We start from the raw sequence: 17,745 nt of genomic DNA, 5'->3' as shown, positions 1-17,745 counted from the left end.
TAAAATGCGTACAATAAGATAGATTAATAAATAAATTACACTGTTGATTCTTGTATTAAAAAAACCGTTTGAAAATAAAGATATGTTGCAAAAGGTTCTGGTTTCGAATCCCTAATCCCAGACAGGATCAATATTCTTACACCCTAAAAATTCATTTCATAATTAAAGAGAAAAAAATAACCGGATATTAATTTGTTAGCAGTTTAGATTAATAAATTGTTTAATATAAAATAGATTATGAATATTTGTTTTAATAATGCGTATTAAGATCACAAGTTCCTTCCCGCGCTGTCTGGCCAGCGCCCGTTGTTGAACACAGTTATGTAATATTACTCACTCCAGCCGACTACAAAGATTCAAGGTTAACAGTCTGACGCGCTTTAATAAATAAATCCCTTACGCGGTAGAGAATTGAGTTATCTTATAAAACAATTAAATTAAATGAAGTCAAAAATATAAAATAAGACACGCAACTTTTCGCTTTACGTTTGCTGGTTTTTATTTAAACCGTTTGATGGTTTTTATTTATTTATTGATTTTTGAATTTGTTGTCGCCTTAAGAATTATTTTTATGTGCAGATTAAGAATAAAATATAAAAAACCGCTAATTGAAAGAGCGGAACCCAGTATCTTCATTTTTTTTTAATCTGGTTAGCATGTAGATTTGTAAGTTACGTCTAAATTGAGAAACTAACCTGAGACCTCTTCAGCGTATCCAATCGGTTCTTCATTAACATTTTTATTATGAACTTATTTACAGATGATTTACGTCAGTAAATCTGAACTGTAGGAAGAATAAATCGATTCCGTATCTAATATTTATATGAATATAAGCGATCTGAGACAGAAGCATTACGCAAGTAATTCTGTGCGGCAACTAACAATCAACTACAGTGTCTTAACGTTATGAATAATTTTTTTTTTTAATTATAAGCATATTACGCTGCTGCAAACCCTCTCCAAGCTGAGAAAAAACCTTAGATCTTAAGACTACGAGTAACGTTCTTTTAACTGGCAATACCCAGATAGGCATTAAACATGTGAGCTTAAGTCCAAGCCAAGAATCGAACCCAAAACCCTCAGTATATCATTCGGTTGTTCTATTACGGAGGTGACAAAATAGATTACAAAAATCCGACATCCGACAAAATTTAATTCCATGTCACTCAAAGAACTTTCAATATAATTTTTGGATTAAACTGTTTCGTTCATTGAGAGCCAGGTGTTAGTTAAAAACGACGAAATATATTTTAAAAGATCTAAATAAAATAAAATTAGGCTTTATACGTATAATAAAGTGAACTAATAAATAGATCTACGGGTGTATGTACGCTCTTACACACCCATTCGATTTGGATATTGTAGACGGGCCGAACCGTGAAATTTAGAGATAATACTAATCATTCATTACCCCCTTGCGTACTGTTCGTGGTTTCTATAATTTACATCGTAAAAGATGCGGTTCTGTTATTTTTCTTTTTGAGAAGATGACTGTTCGTCTTCTCAAAAAGAAGCAAATCTTTTGTTCATCTTCTCAAAAAAAAAACTGCAGTTCCAGATATCGATCGAATCTGGAACTTTTAGTCTAGCAGGTAAGGTAGCCAGCGCTACCTCTTCTCTAATAGCATGTAGGTCGTGTTACATCTAAAAAAGAAAAGATTAATTATACAATTTTTTTTTAATTCCTGATTGATATTTTAAAAAAATATAGTAACACTTAATAACAAAATTGTACGCGCGCGCGCGTGGGGGTCCGTATTTACATGTAGTATATATATATATATATTTTTTTTTTGAGGGCGAAAAACGGTTGAACGTTATCATCGCCCGCATGTAATATATATTTAGCTTGATTACGTATATAAACTGATTATACGTATTTAAATAATAAGTAAAAATCTCGTTATAACCCCTTTGTGTACGGTTGGCTGTTGTTGTAATATGCCCATTTATAGTTTTAAGCGAAAATTTATTCTCTTTAATATTTTATCTAATTATAAGTTGGGCAAGACCGATAGTCAATTTTAAAAACAATTTAATATTAGACGACATGTAATGGATGGTCAATTGTTAAAAATAATTGATGGTGAATGACAGTTTGCGAACCAAATTTTAGATATAATATTTTTTTCATTATAATGTTGTTGTTAAACTAGCGGATGTCTTTCGATGACGTCGATTCCGTAGTGGGGGGGGGGAAGATGAGTCTAACTAAAGAAATTCACCGAGTTGCTTTGTTTTGTGGTTAGTTATTGGCGGGAATTATCGGTAGATAGCCGACTGTATACGTAATGCTTCCAGTTAACATGGACGTCATCCAATTTACGTCTTTTTACTGAGATATTTCTTATTACTGATTAAGGTGAGTTGTATTTATTTTTTTAATATTATTGGCAGTTGTTTTATTCTGTGTATGTGTTATTCAAATTATTTATTAGATTAAAAATGTTAGAACCCAATTTACTCTCGTCTATTTTTACAAAATAAATTTAATAATAATAAAGGTGTTTATTTATCTCTTAATAGCGGCTAAACAGTATCGACAAAATAAACAAGTTATATGTTTGTAAGAGTATTTCGTGAGTGATATATTAGATGTATTTCATGTTAAATATATTATGTTTTAAGTCGGGTAACGAGAATGAAGCTAAGAAAATAATTCGCATCTGTATCGTTATAAAGAATATACCGATTTACTGGATTTTGGGTTCGACACCTAAATAGCTTACCGTTTATTCACCGATCTCAATTAATGTCGTTAAATATTCATAAATGAATGTCTCGGGAATAACACAAAAATTTGAAAAAAAAAAAATTTTTTTGATAGGAAAGAAAGTAACAAATAATCGTTTTAATAAATTTGTAAAAATATTTTTAGAAATTTATCGGCGTAGTTTTTATTTAACATATATATATTTAATAATATAAGTAAGAAAGGAAAAAAACATAGGTAGTGAGTTTGTAGAAGGCAACCAATATTTTATAATATGAGTCGACACCCGGTAAGGACTCTGTATAATCGTGTATCATCTCAATAATTATGCGTACATAATATTTAAAGCAGAAATTATTCGTAAACAGTACAACGAGATATATACAACAAATAGTTCATTACAGATTTTTATATTTAACATTTCCCGTGTTTAATTTATATTTTTTAAGCTAAATTAAAAAAAAAAATCACAAAATTGTTGAAAATGTATAGCCGATCATTCTTTTAGAGGAAAACTATTTTTAAGAAAGTTTTAATGACCCTCAGATCGATCGGTTGGTAAATTAACCGACTGATATACCGAAAATCCTGGGTTTGAATTTCGGCATTCCTTATAGGTTACAATTCATCTAATTCATTACGTACAATAATAAACGACGCGAAATAAATAAATTACAAAAAACTATGTTTGTTTAGCTGATCAAAGGAGCGCTGAAATTTAAAAACAATTGAAGTAACATAATTTAACGGTGTACTCGTATTTTCGAAATAAAATTCTATACGCGTAATTTTTTATTACTACAAACGACGTTGTAACTTTTCTTCTCGTCGGCAAAAACCTTAACGGTCAATTTTTTTTATTACAAAGTTTTTGTAAAAATGCACTTTGAGTGAGAAAATTGAAAAAATACAAACATGTTTAAGTAGCCCACCGCATACAGCGAGATAGATTGACCGGGGGGGGGGAGTGAGAGAGTGACTGGTAGAGGGAGGGGTCGAGTGAGAGACTGAGCGGGTAGTGTGAGAGAGATTTGGTGGGAGAGGGTGCGAGGGCGATGGAGAGAAATTGAGAGAGGGGTTGGCAGGGGGATCAGTGATGGATAGGAAGCGAGACAGAGGGTCTCTCTCTTACTTCTCTTCTCTTCTAATACTATTCTTAATACGGAGTGGTATTATATAAACACAGCTCTAACATTGTGACTACAACAGGTGCTGCTATGTTGCCAATTAACCTGTCTTTTCCTCCCCCCCTGGCCCTTTGGCCGCGAATTTCGGCATCATATAATTTGCTGCGTTGCGTTTGAGTTATTCAACACTTTTACATAGAATACATATTCCAAGCTAACCAGTAAGGAAGATGAATGAAAAAAATAATTTTTAATATTTTTCGTAAAATTTTTATTATTATTTTTTTTTTAATTTAATAATGAATCATATTATTATTTTACTATTATTTATATTTATATATTAAAAAAAAAAAAAAAAATCGTGTTAAATTCTTTGTTTGACAATAAGGTCAATGAACTTTGATATTTATCGTTTATGTATTAGTGTTAAAAACTTAAAAATCATACTTGATAACTTTTTTGTTTATTTTAATTTTTTTTTATGTTGTTATAATACAATTAGTAAAATAATCACTGATTTTGTACATCCGACTCTTGGTTAACCGGACTTACCTATTTTATTTATCCGTAAAATTTACATAAACTATTGCTTGTTTAAGTACTCGAATTATCAGAGATTTTCTTGTTACAAAATTGTGATTCAAATTAAATATAATCTGAGATTAATGTTTGTTAAAACGTCGATTATTCGGACCTCCATATCTCAAACATTTTTCGACTAATTGCGGGGCCTTTTATCCGGAGGTCCCGGGTTCGAATAAAAGGAAATAACTGAAAACCTTAACATTACAGTTTAACGTTGGTTACGTTCCTTTGTTAACTTTGTATACATAGGTTTAAGCGAAAATTTGGTTTCAGTTATTATTTTGTAAAATTAAAAGTTTTCAAATCTGTAAAACATTAATGCTATACTGTCGGTTGTTATTATGAGAGGAGAAACAGTACAGTGTAGGTAATACATTTTAGTTGGCGCGCCAATTTTCATAATTTATTTTGCAGATTTGTTCGGACGTTGTTTGAAGCGACAGAGAAATAACGTGCGTGGCAGAGAACGAAAGCTTATGGAATCTAGCGACATTACAGATATGCAGTTGAATTTGGATCCTCGTGTCTGCGGTCATTCTTGTTTAACTATTTCTTATACGATGTTTATTTTGTTTTGGTGTTTAATGACCTTCATTATTAATCGAGGTAAGTTTCTTTATATTAATATTATTTTAATATAGCTTAAATAAGTGTTATTATTTTTGTTTTCTTATCACGTACTGCATTTTCTATTTATAACACCGGCTACATAGTATCCCCCAAAAATAAACAAAAGTTACACGCTTGTTTATAAATTTTAGGTTAATCGGCCGATAAATAATTAACCAAATAAAATAGAAAAAAGAATTATTGCACAATCTAACCGTACCGTACTGTGGGTTAAGCAAAGTACGGTTAATGTGTAAAAACAATTATTTTATTATTTATTATTTTCGCCAGTAATCAGTGTCACACTTTCTATATCCAAGCCGAGAATCGATCCTCGGATCTTCGATATTAAAGACAAGTACTGCTTTGCCATGGATGCGGTGATAGATTCATTTCTAGTTTTACCGATTTCAATTACCTAGTAATATTTGCAGTTTATAAAATAATATTAAGTTTTTAACCTAGAAAAATAATATCGATCAAGTTCATGCCATTACAACTTTTTAATTAAATTGTACAATTATAAAGATTATTATTTTTTAATATATTGTAATTAATTTTCTTTTCCATGACTTTTTTCATTCATAAAAACTATAATTTTTTAATTTATAAAGAAAAAATCATTAACAAAAGTATAAAGAAAAGTTTATACTGGATTTACTCGTAAAAATAATACGCATTTTTCATGCAATTAAAATGTTTAATTTGTAACTCGCTAGTTCGATTTTTTTTTACAAAACTGTTGATCATTTTATGAAAAAAAATGATTACGATAACTTTTGTTATTAATTTTGTAAAAGTGCTTTTAAGAAACAATAAATTATATCGGTAGAAAACTATCTGATATAGACTTAATTACTATACATTCCACACAAACTGGAGTCTGTGTATAATACATCGTTTCCTGAAGAAAGAATCCATTAATTTCTCGCATTCTTTCTTGCGATTGTGATAAATATAAACCGTCTCTGGTATAGGAGGTACCAATAAGAATTGCTTTCTCGGATAGTAATGATGCTCGGTATATACAGCCTTCGTTGAGGTGAAAGAAGTGAAGGTGTCATTTGTACGACTGAACATCATTTCCGTTTCAGTAGGTTAGCACCTTGTTACGCGACAACATATGTTAGTTAAGTAAAGTATCTAACAAGAAACGGCTTCTTCGTAATTCTTCTTAAAGAATATGCTAGCCGTAACTCGATTACAAACTGTTTTCGGGCATATGTTTGTACGAACCCTTCTTCTTAATTTCAAGCTCTAAAATCGGTTCCCAAATTATTTCTCTTTCCTCCTAAATCATCTTGTGTGTTTATACATATATATTTAATTACACAAATTAAAATATAAAGTAAAAATACGCAAATATAAAATGTATAGTTTACATTTTATAAAATTACCTTTTTAAAAACATCATTTATGATAAAATAATTTCTTCAATAAAAGTCTTAATAAAGTTTGTAAATTCGATGCGACGATCAACTTGAACGTTTAAAAAATTTAGACGGGATTACTCTCCTGTTACAGTGAGAAATATAATTTTTGTACTAACGAAATAATTTCATAGAATCGATACACATACATAAAAAAATATGTCAGAGATTCGAATTAAATTTGATTTGGCTATATTTATTCCTTATAATATTTAACAGAACTACGATTTGGCATAAATATCGTGGAGGTTGGAAATTGAAAGCGCCCTGGAGAAGTTAGATCCGATAAGAAATTATTATCCACTATAGTGCATCTTCGGTAAGAAATTAAACGATCTTTATACCCTTCAAAATTTACGCGCTCACACGCACCCACAGAGAGAATGAGAGAGAGGAGAGAGAGAGAGAATGTTAGAAAATTTTCGCGCTGTCTGGGACAGAGTGAGGTTTAAGAGACGGGGTGATGATAGTGATTGTGATGTTTTATTACTTTCCAAGAGCGACTCTTATTTTGATAATCGTATTCTCTAAATAAGTATATAATTTCGTACCAAATTCTTACGGTATTTTGTATTTCACTTTTATTCGTTTCTGAAATATTAAATTTCGTATTTTAAAATGCTTGAAATTTATCGGTGATAAATTATAATTTTAAACTTGTATTTACGAGAATAAAAAGTAAAAACAAAAATAATAGTAATGTAAAACATTGGCAAAAGACACCAGAATTGTAGGTAGTACAGGTAGACAGTAAGTTCTATGTTCAAATTTCGGTCAGAATTGGCTTTTTTATACGCTTTATTAAAATTTGAAATAAAAGTAAGTGACGAACTGAATGTGGGTCTATTGCCCATACAAATAAATAAATATAAAAATGTATTAGGTATTAATACGTGTTAGGAATAGCATTAATAAAGATTACGAGGTCGAATTGTAAATAAAACTGGAAAAATTTTATCTGTTATTATGTAATATTTTTTTTGTAAATTACTTTACAAAACTGATAAATTTAATCGTAATATTTTTAAAAAAATTATTAAAATTAAGGAAGATTAATTATTATTTTAAATAAAATGTAATAATAGAGATATAAAATGATCGACAAATCTTGATTTAATTTAATTTATATCGAACGTCGATATAAGAAATATATTAGGGATATTAACTTTGTTATTCGACCGCAATACACACACACGTACGCACATTTACGGTTGATTTGAATTGTTGTACCATCGCGTGACTAGTACTGTCCGAGGGTAGCCAATCAGAGTGAAGTTAGCCACCTGCATTGTTTCACCCCCCCCCCTCATACGCTCCGGTCTACGCATTAGTCAGGCTGACAGTTTTACTTGATGCGTCGCCCAAAAAAATTAAACAAAAAATAATTACCTCTGACAGCGTATGAACGATACAATTTTATAAATTATTGTTTTATTTTTTATCATTGACTATCGAAGTATTGTTTTTCTATTAAAGCATTTATTATTATAAAAAATTTACTTATTACATTTATTTTATTTATATTTAATTTTTTTTTTAAACACTTCGCTTTTATTATAATCTGAATTTTTTAAAATCTAGCATAAATTATGTATTACAGTAAATAAATTTGTACCTTCAAAACTAGATTGTATGTTAGTTCAATCTAGTTTTGAAGGTACAAATTTATTTACAAGGGGTTTTTGATGAAGCTTTCTATTATTTAATAAAATCTAATGTTACAGCTGGATAAAACTATATGTGTATATGTCTTTATCAGTAATGCAAGAGTTCGCACGCACGCACACCCGCGCGCGCAAATGAAGATATCCTTTACTACATAATTAAAATTTTTAATTTTTATTAAAATATTACATACGCTTACTTCTTAACAAATGTTACCATTCGTAAATCTAAATGCGGGGAAACATCAGAATTTTTAATTTACTAAATCACATGAATCATTTACCGGTACAAAACAAAAATTCACATATTGCTATATAAATTCATATTTTGATTTAAGCACGTTTTTTCAAAAAAAGGCCTAAAGGATTAATATTTGAATATATGTATAAATAAATATACACTTATACAGACTTTTGAGAAAAATACAAGGTCTTCTGAAGCAGCTTTTTCAATATTGTAATACCGGGCGAGCGACTTAAAATCAAACCTAATCAGCTCGAACTGCAGTTATTTTAGCGTCGCGTTTAACACTGCTATTACTAATCGTCTATTTTTGTCAGTTGTAAACTATTCCTGCTACAGTGCGATATAGTTTCGTTCTTTACGATTATGTTTATTCTAAAATACAGTATTCCATCGAGGAAAGGGCTGCTATCGAGGACACTTTGGATTGGATCCTTTCAAGAGAAACGTCAGTATCCCGATAAATAGCAGTAGTACACGATTAGGTTAAAAAACGGCGCACAACGGAGTCCGTTTCAAACTCAAAACGAAATAGGCCACCTATCGTCAGGACTCCGTAGGCCATAGCCCGTATTCAAAAAACAATATCTGCCGGTCCGAAAAAAATCTATAGGGTAAATTATCGCACCAAGATTGTGTAAAATACATATCTTGTCGTAAGATTCTTCACGACTTAAATCGGAAACCTTATCGTGTAAAAACTAAGCAAATCAGACTAACCGAAACGTCTTAATTTTTAAGGGGGTCATAAAAGGAGTAAACTTGACGGGTTCTTATGATTTTCACCTGAAAAATCGAATAAAGCAGGTCCCAAAATTGTATCCCCCGTAGGTTTTATGATAACCAGCGTAAGACAGAAAAATTCAGTGACGAAAAACACGTTTTTTTAGGTTTGAACTACAATCATTTTGTTAAACGACTGAAAAATGCGTAAATTTGATTAAGAAAACGTGTAGAGAACTTAATTTTGAGAAAATAGATGAAATGAAGTCTACGAAAAACAAAACAAAATATCAACTTTTATTATTAAAAACAAAACTGAACAAATTTTTAGTGTGATAAATTTAGATCGCAAACAACAAATTGATTTGTAGAATTTAATAATCTTCGTGAGAGTAGTACACTTTGCAGCACTCGTGTTGCATCTGAACCCCGACCATTACAAGCCGATGAAAAGAAAAAAATTCTTCAAGTAGTACAGAGTACAGTTTAGTTCTAAAACGAGCACGGGAAAAATTTCTTCGCTACTCGACATTCTACAAAGTACAGTACGGATTTTTTAATCTTTACATGGAACTAGCAGTTAATGATGTTAAAGAACAATTTAGATTCGGAGTAACAGTACAAGGTGAAAAGATAAAGATGCTACGATTTGCTGATGATATAGTAATTCTAGCCGAGAGTAAAAAGGATTTAGAAGAAACAATGAACGGCATAGATGAAGTCCTACGCAAAAACTATCGCGTGAAAATAAACAAGAACAAAACAAAAGTAATGAAATGTAGTAGAAATAACAAAGATGGACCGCTGAATGTGAAAATAGGAGGAGAAAAGATTATGGAGGTAGAAGAATTTTGTTATTTGGGAAGTAAAATTACTAAAGATGGACGAAGCAGGAGCGATATAAAATGCCGAATAGCACAAGTTAAACGAGCCTTCAGTAAGAAATATAATTTGTTTACATCAAACATGAATTTAAATGTCAGGAAAAGATTTTTGAAAGTATATGTTTGGAGTGTCGCTTTATATGGAAGTGAAACTTGGACGATCGGAGTATCTGAGAAGAAAAGATTAGAAGCTTTTGAAATGCGGGGCTATAGGAGAATGTTAAAAATCAGATGGGTGGATAAAGTGACAAATGAAGAGGTATTGCGGCAAATAGATGAAGAAAAAAGCATTTGGAAAAATATAGTTAAAAGAAGAGATAGACTTATAGGCCACATACTAAGGCATCCTGGAATAGTCGCTTTAATATTGGAAGGACAGGTAGAAGGGAAAAATTGTGTAGGCAGGCCACGTTTAGAATATGTGTTACCCGAAAAATATCACGAAAATGTGACCGTATATCATTTCTCATTTTTTTACTTTTGATATATATTATATTTTTTAGTCAAAAAACCAAAATCAGGTGCAGCCAGTCGCGTCGCACATACCGTAAATGGTATATCCTGTGTCGGTTAAGTTACTGAACCGTACACCGTTGATATTTAAAGCTACTTTTATCGATAACCAAATGAGGTATCGAAAAAGGCAAACCAACCTTTTTTTTATAGGAAATTTACTTTCAATTACTACAAGTGAACTCGAAATTCGATTTAACCAACGGTTTCCCCATAATAAAGTTGAACATCGGTTGTAATCGCAAACGATTAAAATTGCCACCGTCTTGAAACGGTGGTGAAATATAATTCGTAACGGCAATAATTCTACGTTCTTTCCAGATATAAAAAATATATATGTGCACATTCACAGTACAATCGATTCAGTAGTTTTTGCGTAAAAGCGTACCAGATTCAATGAGACCACTAAATTTATATATATCCTTACCCTACTAAAGGGCATTTGTGTGTGTGTGTGTGAGTGTGTTCTTCCCCTTTAGCTTAGCATCGGAGTGTACCGATACGTTGCAAAAAATCCCAATTCGTTAGTACATACCTCGTGGTAGTCAGATGTATACTTGTTATACTATAATTATATATCGATGTATCGCTTATACATGCGAAATATATAATATTAATTCCTTGTACTAAGTAAGGGAAGTAGTTAGATCGCAAAAATCTCGGGTTTCAGATTTCAATGGAAATATCCATTTTAATCATCTCTGAATCCATTTTGACTACTTTCGGGGTGATTTTTGTACGTATGTATGTATCTCGCATAACTAAAAAACGATTAGCCGTAGGATGTTGAAATTTTGGATTTAGGACTGTTGTAACACCTAATTGTGCACCTCCCCTTTTAATTGCAATCGATTGGACGAAAAGTGTCCAAAAAATCTCGAAATCAAAAAAATTTGAATTTCCGATTTTTTCTTACTGAAGTAATAAGTCCTCATCGAGAGCTTTTTAAACGTTATATCATAAGCGGTACTTATTTTCAACGGTCAAATAAAATTTTAATTAATGAAATATATTGATCTTACAAGGAGAAGATCTTACATCTGTTCAAATCGGACTTCACCTCCTTTTATTAACTTTTTTTTAATTTAAATAAATTGTGTTATTAAGAATTATTAACCTCTGATTATAAAAATGGTTTTATGATAAATAATAATACAATAATAACAATAAAAAAGCAAATTTTAAATATTAGAAGTTATTAATGAAAAAAATATTTTATGTATTTTTCATTTAAAAAAAAAAATGTGCATATGTAATTCAATAGGCGTACAAGAAAGTCACGCGGTGTCCACATCAATTTTTTATTTATTTATGTGATTGTTTTACTTCATCAAATAATGAACTATAACCAAAAATTAGGCGCCGGAATGTACCGGTCACTAGCGGAAAATTCCGATTCGTTAGTATAAATTTCTAATTTAACTTTCGTAGTATCACTTTTCATCATTCAAAAAAAAAAAATTTCTACACTGGAGGGAATCAATTTTGGACACCTAATAATCCCATTCCGAGACGCCTTCCTCCAGGGTAACTCGCCCGGAAGGCCTAGCTGCAGTTGACATGTCTACGGCACACCTCTGAAACTAGTCAGATTATTAAAATAACGATTCTAAATCATTATTTTTTAATAGTTATGTTTTTTCTGTGTAGGAATTAAAAAAAATATATATATACAAATTTAAAATAAAAATATGGAAATATATAATTATTTATATAAAGAAAAGTTTTTATAATAATTATTTGGGTTCATCCAAAAATTTTGACTCTGTTTTATCTCAATTTGTTGGATTTATGCCATGCTGAATGAAGTATTTATAAAATCCTAGCCAAATCGTTTTTTTTTTTTGTTTTTTTGTTTAATATTTGTAATTCTATGAAGAGTCATTTGCAATTGGAGTTAGGTATGATATATACATATTTTTGTGTACACATATATATATTTAAAAGGTTTACCCTGTTTTATTTGTTCGAATAGTTTATTGTTCAAAAATATTTTATTTTTTTCCTTCAACCTCTATTTTTCATATTATAATTTTTATAACAATAATAATGAATTAGTAAAAAAAAATGTAATAAATTATTTTCAATTCGCACATTGAATTCATTTTTAAATGTATTATAAAAAGCATTTATTTCTTGTAATATTTTAATATCAATTTTTGAAACAACTTCAAGGTCAGTTTACTAGTGTTAATTGTACAATCTGTTTATGTTATCCCAGTGTCTGGGAAAACATATCCAGTGTCCCGGAAGGTGTACATAAACCTTAATTTAGAACATTAAAATAAATCTAAAACCTCATGTGGATAAACGCCTTATCTCGTTTAATTTTCTCATACAGAATGCGGTAGTGAATTGAGCGATTCTAAAAACGTTATTAAAAAAAAAAAATCTGTTCGCGGATACCGGTGTTCTTTGGTTGTTGGATTTAAATTAACCGCACACCTTAGGAATGGTCGACCTGAGACTATACAAGACCATACTACATTTACATTCATACATAACATCCTCTGAAGTAATACCTTACGGTGTTTCCGGAGGCTGAACGGAAAAAAGTGGTGTGGACACCACATGACTTCCTTGTAGCATATTAAATTATATATATATATTTTTTTTATTACATTTTTTTTCATTGAATTATCATTTATTGTAAAACTTTTAAAACAATCACAGGTTAATAATTATTATTAAATCAATTTATTTGAATTAAAAAAAAGGAAACGAAGTCGGATATTTGCCGATGTGCCTTCCCCTCATAAGATCCAAATATTTCATTAATTAAAATTTTATTTCGCTATAACTCTGGAACCAGTAAAAATAGATATGATATATCGTTGAATATCTCTCAATAAGGGTATATTACTGCAGTTAAGAAAAATTAAAAAATCCAATTTGGGCTTTTTTGGACACTTTGGTCTAGTCGATTGCATTGAAAAGGGTAATCGGTCGTAGAAAAGATATCATGTTTATAAAAAAACCGTTCCTTTTAAAGTAATAATGTAAATCGATGTTTTATCTAAAAGATTTTTCTCGATCGACATTAATAGATTTGTTTACAGGTTAATATAACAACCGATCAAGAAGTGACAATGACGAGACAACTTTATGCGCGTACGCATGTGTATTTGTGCATCGTACGCGCAGCATGTATGCTAAACCGTTCCTCCATTATACATTCTTAGTTACAGCAGCGTGCGTTGATTTGGTTAGAAATTTAAAAAAACACGCTGCTTCTATTGCTGGAAGATACATGTTTATAAATTTTGTGCGCGGTTTGTTTTTAAACGGTAGTTATAGATATTAAATTGTTACTTGTGTCGATATGTAGTGAATGTTACGTAAATACGCGTGTAAAATTTAAAATTTTAAATCGTTTAGGTAAGCGCTACAGTAGTTAATTCGTTTATCCGTGGAATAGCGTACCTATCTATTCTTAACGTGAATTATATTATATATTACTATGTACCGATCGTAAAAAATATTTATTTGTCAAGTAAACGTACGCTGACATAATAATCTACGAGTCTACAGATTCAACTGAAATGATTCTACTAAATATGACAGAATCGGACGCTTATTTACTCACAGGTATGACACATACGATATAACAAGAGTAAAATTTTGCAAATCATCTTAAAGAAACAAACTCTAAATATCCAAATTTTGATTAGATATGTGTGTATTTTACACTTATAACATAAAAATCATTTTTTAACAGCGTACTAAGAAACCGTAAATAACGCAGATCGAATGTATTTTATCAGATTATATAATAAAACCATTTATTAAAGTTTAAATCTTATTAAATATTAAAATCGCTACCGTCATTTAACGAAGTGCCGTTAATTAGTTTACCAACCCCTATCGGGTGCTTAAATTCAGAACCGTGTGCGTTCTATATAATGCTGTTGTATAAGAAGCTATAATGATATATGCTGCACCTGTCTGGACTCATCGAATGAGGTCCAAATGTTATAGGAATATTTTGACGAGAACCCGGCATCTCCTATTGTTATCTGTGATTAACGCCTGTAGGAATGTCTCTCCAGAGGTGGTCCTTATTATTTCTAGAATTAAGCCCATCGATATCCTTGCAATTGAGCGTCAATTACGGTATGATGCTAAGAAAGCAGGCACTTGCCTGTGGGCACATGAAAGAAATAGACGACCAGGGTTTCCATTTTACGGCAGGTCAGGTGGACTGAATCGCTCGATGGCCTTTACACGCGTGTAATTTTTACCGATGCGAGAAGTATGCGGATAGTTGAGACGTGGTGCTTTTTGAGATAGGTTAGCCAGATTTGGTTTGCTTAATTAAGGCTTTGTCCAGAGCGTTAGGGCCACTGCAGATGTGCGCCACGTCTTTTATTTCTGCCCCAGGTACGAATTACTTCAAAACATTTTCAATTGCCTTTGCAACTTTTCATCTCCGGTGTCAGCTAGCGTTATTGTAAACAGTTGGTTTTTTTTTTTTTAATTAGGCAGAAAAATGTAGAATGCGGTTGAAAAGTATGTCGCATTTGAATTATGTCTGTAAATTTTACATAGTTTCTCTGTGTTTATATATATCACAGTGCTACAGTTGTTAAGATATGGGCCTTTTTCATGTACGTTTAAAATATTAAACTTGTTATTATTCTGCATATATATGTTTCTATAAGACGGTTGACAAATATTAACTTTATCTTATTAGGAGAACTTTTGTGTTTATTGAATTTCTTTCAAACTGTTTTCTATTTGATCGATTTAGAACATACGCGCTCAGAGCAGTTCAGTTTAACTATTCTTGGAGTATAATATGTTTGGTATGTAATGATTTATTTTGTTTTAGTTCATTTGAAGGTAATATTTTTTTTTTTTGTGAGTTATTTTCTCTAAGTTGTTTAGATAATGTTAATGTAATGTATTTTTATTTATTTTGTGTAGGAGTGTGATGATAATAAGTATGCTACAATATCTGTTTATGTTTTGTTATATTATTATGTCATCGGGTAACATTATTGTATTATTTAGGTTACGGATCAAACTTCTAAAGCTGATAGTTTATGTTTTGGCTGTTTGGTTTGAATAGTTGTTAATAAGAGTACCTACCATCATTTCTCATATTTTGAAAGTGTCTTTTTCAAGTTATTTTTTGAGACGGTGAGATCAACAAAACTTATTCTTTTTATTTTGTTCTACGCAGTAAAGTTTAACTTGTGCCGATCTTTTGCGCATGACTTTTCAGACTATAAGATTCGATCTGTGTAGATAGAAGAACTTTGCATCTGTTCTCGGTATAATTGAGGAATTTAAAATTTTTGAACATCGCGAATCCCACCGATCTACCTATATTAATATCTGAAAAGGAGATGCTTGTTTACGTCGTTTCATTCTTTTCAAAGCGAGGGGCACAGGGCTAATCGGGTTCCTGTTTACATCTAAATCTAACTATATGGTCATCAAACCGACTAGCTTATCTAACAGACTAGTTTAATAATAACCTTTAAGCTGTTAACCCTGTTCTATGATGCCGCAGGACTCGGGTGCAACAACTACTTTTAATCGGTTCTGAATATCAAAAGAGTTAGTAGTTGGTTCCCAGCACTGAAAATGTTAAAAAACTATCAGTCCAAGACCGAGTAAGAGCAGCTGTCAAGCTACAGTATCAAGTCTACAGATCGTTGAGGGATAGTAAGACTTCACAAAAACAAAATTTGGCTTGGCTTGGCTTTCTGAAATAAAGGATTCCATGTATTTTGTGAATTCTATACGTTCGAGGCCCTAAGAAAAAAATCATTCTTCATTAGTAGTTTAGAAAGACCTAAATGCCAGTAAATCTGAAAATTTTATCAAATAAGGAACTAAACTGTAAGAAAACCAAGAAATGAAAGCGAGTAAATTTTTTGTCATCCTTACCGATAATAAAATAAATAAAAAAATGTAATAATAGTAGGTACATTTTAACGAATAACAGTAAACAAAAATATTCAAAACCCGCGTAACTTGAACGGGTCTGGCCATTTAAACCTTTGTTTACTTAAAGGTGCCCTAATACGTAGGCGATATGAAACATTACCCGCCGGGTTGGTCTAGTGGTTAACGCGTCTTGCCAAATCAGCTGATTTGGAAGCCGGTTATTCAGATCGTGGATACCGGTGTTCTTTGGCGGTCGGGTTTCAATTAACCACACATCTCAGGAACGATCGAACTGAGAATATACAAGACTACACTTCATTTACACTCATACATATCATCCTCTGAAGAATTATCTAAACGGTAGTTACCGGAGGCTAAACAGTAAAGAAAGGGTTTTTAATAACAGGGCTTGGTAGGGGGGGGGGGATATTTGACCTTCGGTTAGATGCAAGTAGTTTTCTTTAAGGGTCTATGAGGCTCTTCTATTATCTGTGCCGTAGATCTGAACAATGGAAAATATCTCTCCTGGTTTTTTTTTTAAGTGAAAATAGAAGGATTTGATTCAGTAAACAGTAATAACGTAAAAATGTAGTGTAATTTTTGTTGTGTATAAACTTTGTACGCATAAAAAACCACGATACCGGAATTGAAGAAAATAAAAGCTGACAACAAAGTCGGAATTCTTTCCTGGCATTGGTTATTCGTTCTTATTTAGAGGAAAAATAATTATTTATGAAAAAATATATCTAAAATTTATTTTTTGTGGTGGGGTTAAGTTACGATTATAAAAATATATAATTATAATTTAAACAAACAAAAAACCATTAACTGAAAAAAATCTGTATTAAGTTTTTTCTACCCCAAAATCACTTTCTTAGAATATTTTTGATTTTTCAACGTTTACTATGTTAAATGTAAGAAACTATAACAAAATACCGTTAAAAAATATACAACCAGTAAAAAGTTACTAAAAAATTTCTTTTTTGGGGTGGGGGTAAATTATGAGATTTTATTTTAATATTATTACTAAAAGTTTATTATTTATTTAAACTTTTAATAATATTAAAAGAATGATCACTAATTTTATAAATGAATTCGGAGACAAATATCTGTTCTGAAAAAGCGTGAACAGTGTTCAATATAAATATTAAATCGTGAAAAATACTCTACGGGATGTGTTTTATATATATATAGGTCCACAAATTTCCTAACTACTACATCAGTTTCATTAAAATATAGGTATGTATGTTAAAATTGGTTGAGTTGTTTCTGACCGATCATGATCAGCTGATCTCAGTCGGACCATTTCTAAAGTGTGAATATTTTTAGAGTAGTTGCTTTGGGATTTTTATGCG

General features: G+C 30.9%; 1 protein-coding gene across 7 annotated transcripts in view; it reads left to right on the top strand.

The window, feature by feature from the left end:
- The window catches only part of LOC142328752 (asparagine synthetase domain-containing protein 1-like), a 110,958-nt gene that overhangs the window by 29,866 nt on the left and 63,347 nt on the right, over positions 1-17,745 (top strand). For 3 of the 7 annotated variants that reach the window (XM_075372764.1, XM_075372758.1, XM_075372762.1), the window contains exon 1: positions 13,675-14,080. The gene's annotated coding sequence lies outside the window, so the exon portion shown is untranslated. Of the gene's footprint in view, positions 1-2,246; positions 2,363-4,839; positions 5,032-13,674; positions 14,081-17,745 lie in introns of those variants that run through there. The other 4 variants (XM_075372763.1, XM_075372759.1, XM_075372760.1 and 1 more) reach the window with 3 other exon arrangements.

The sequence above is a fragment of the Lycorma delicatula genome, chromosome 8, assembly GCF_047948215.1.
Source record: "Lycorma delicatula isolate Av1 chromosome 8, ASM4794821v1, whole genome shotgun sequence".
NCBI lineage: Eukaryota > Metazoa > Arthropoda > Insecta > Hemiptera > Fulgoridae > Lycorma > Lycorma delicatula.
The sequence above is the reverse complement of the archived record's forward strand: the minus strand, read 5'-3'. Positions and strand labels throughout refer to the sequence as shown.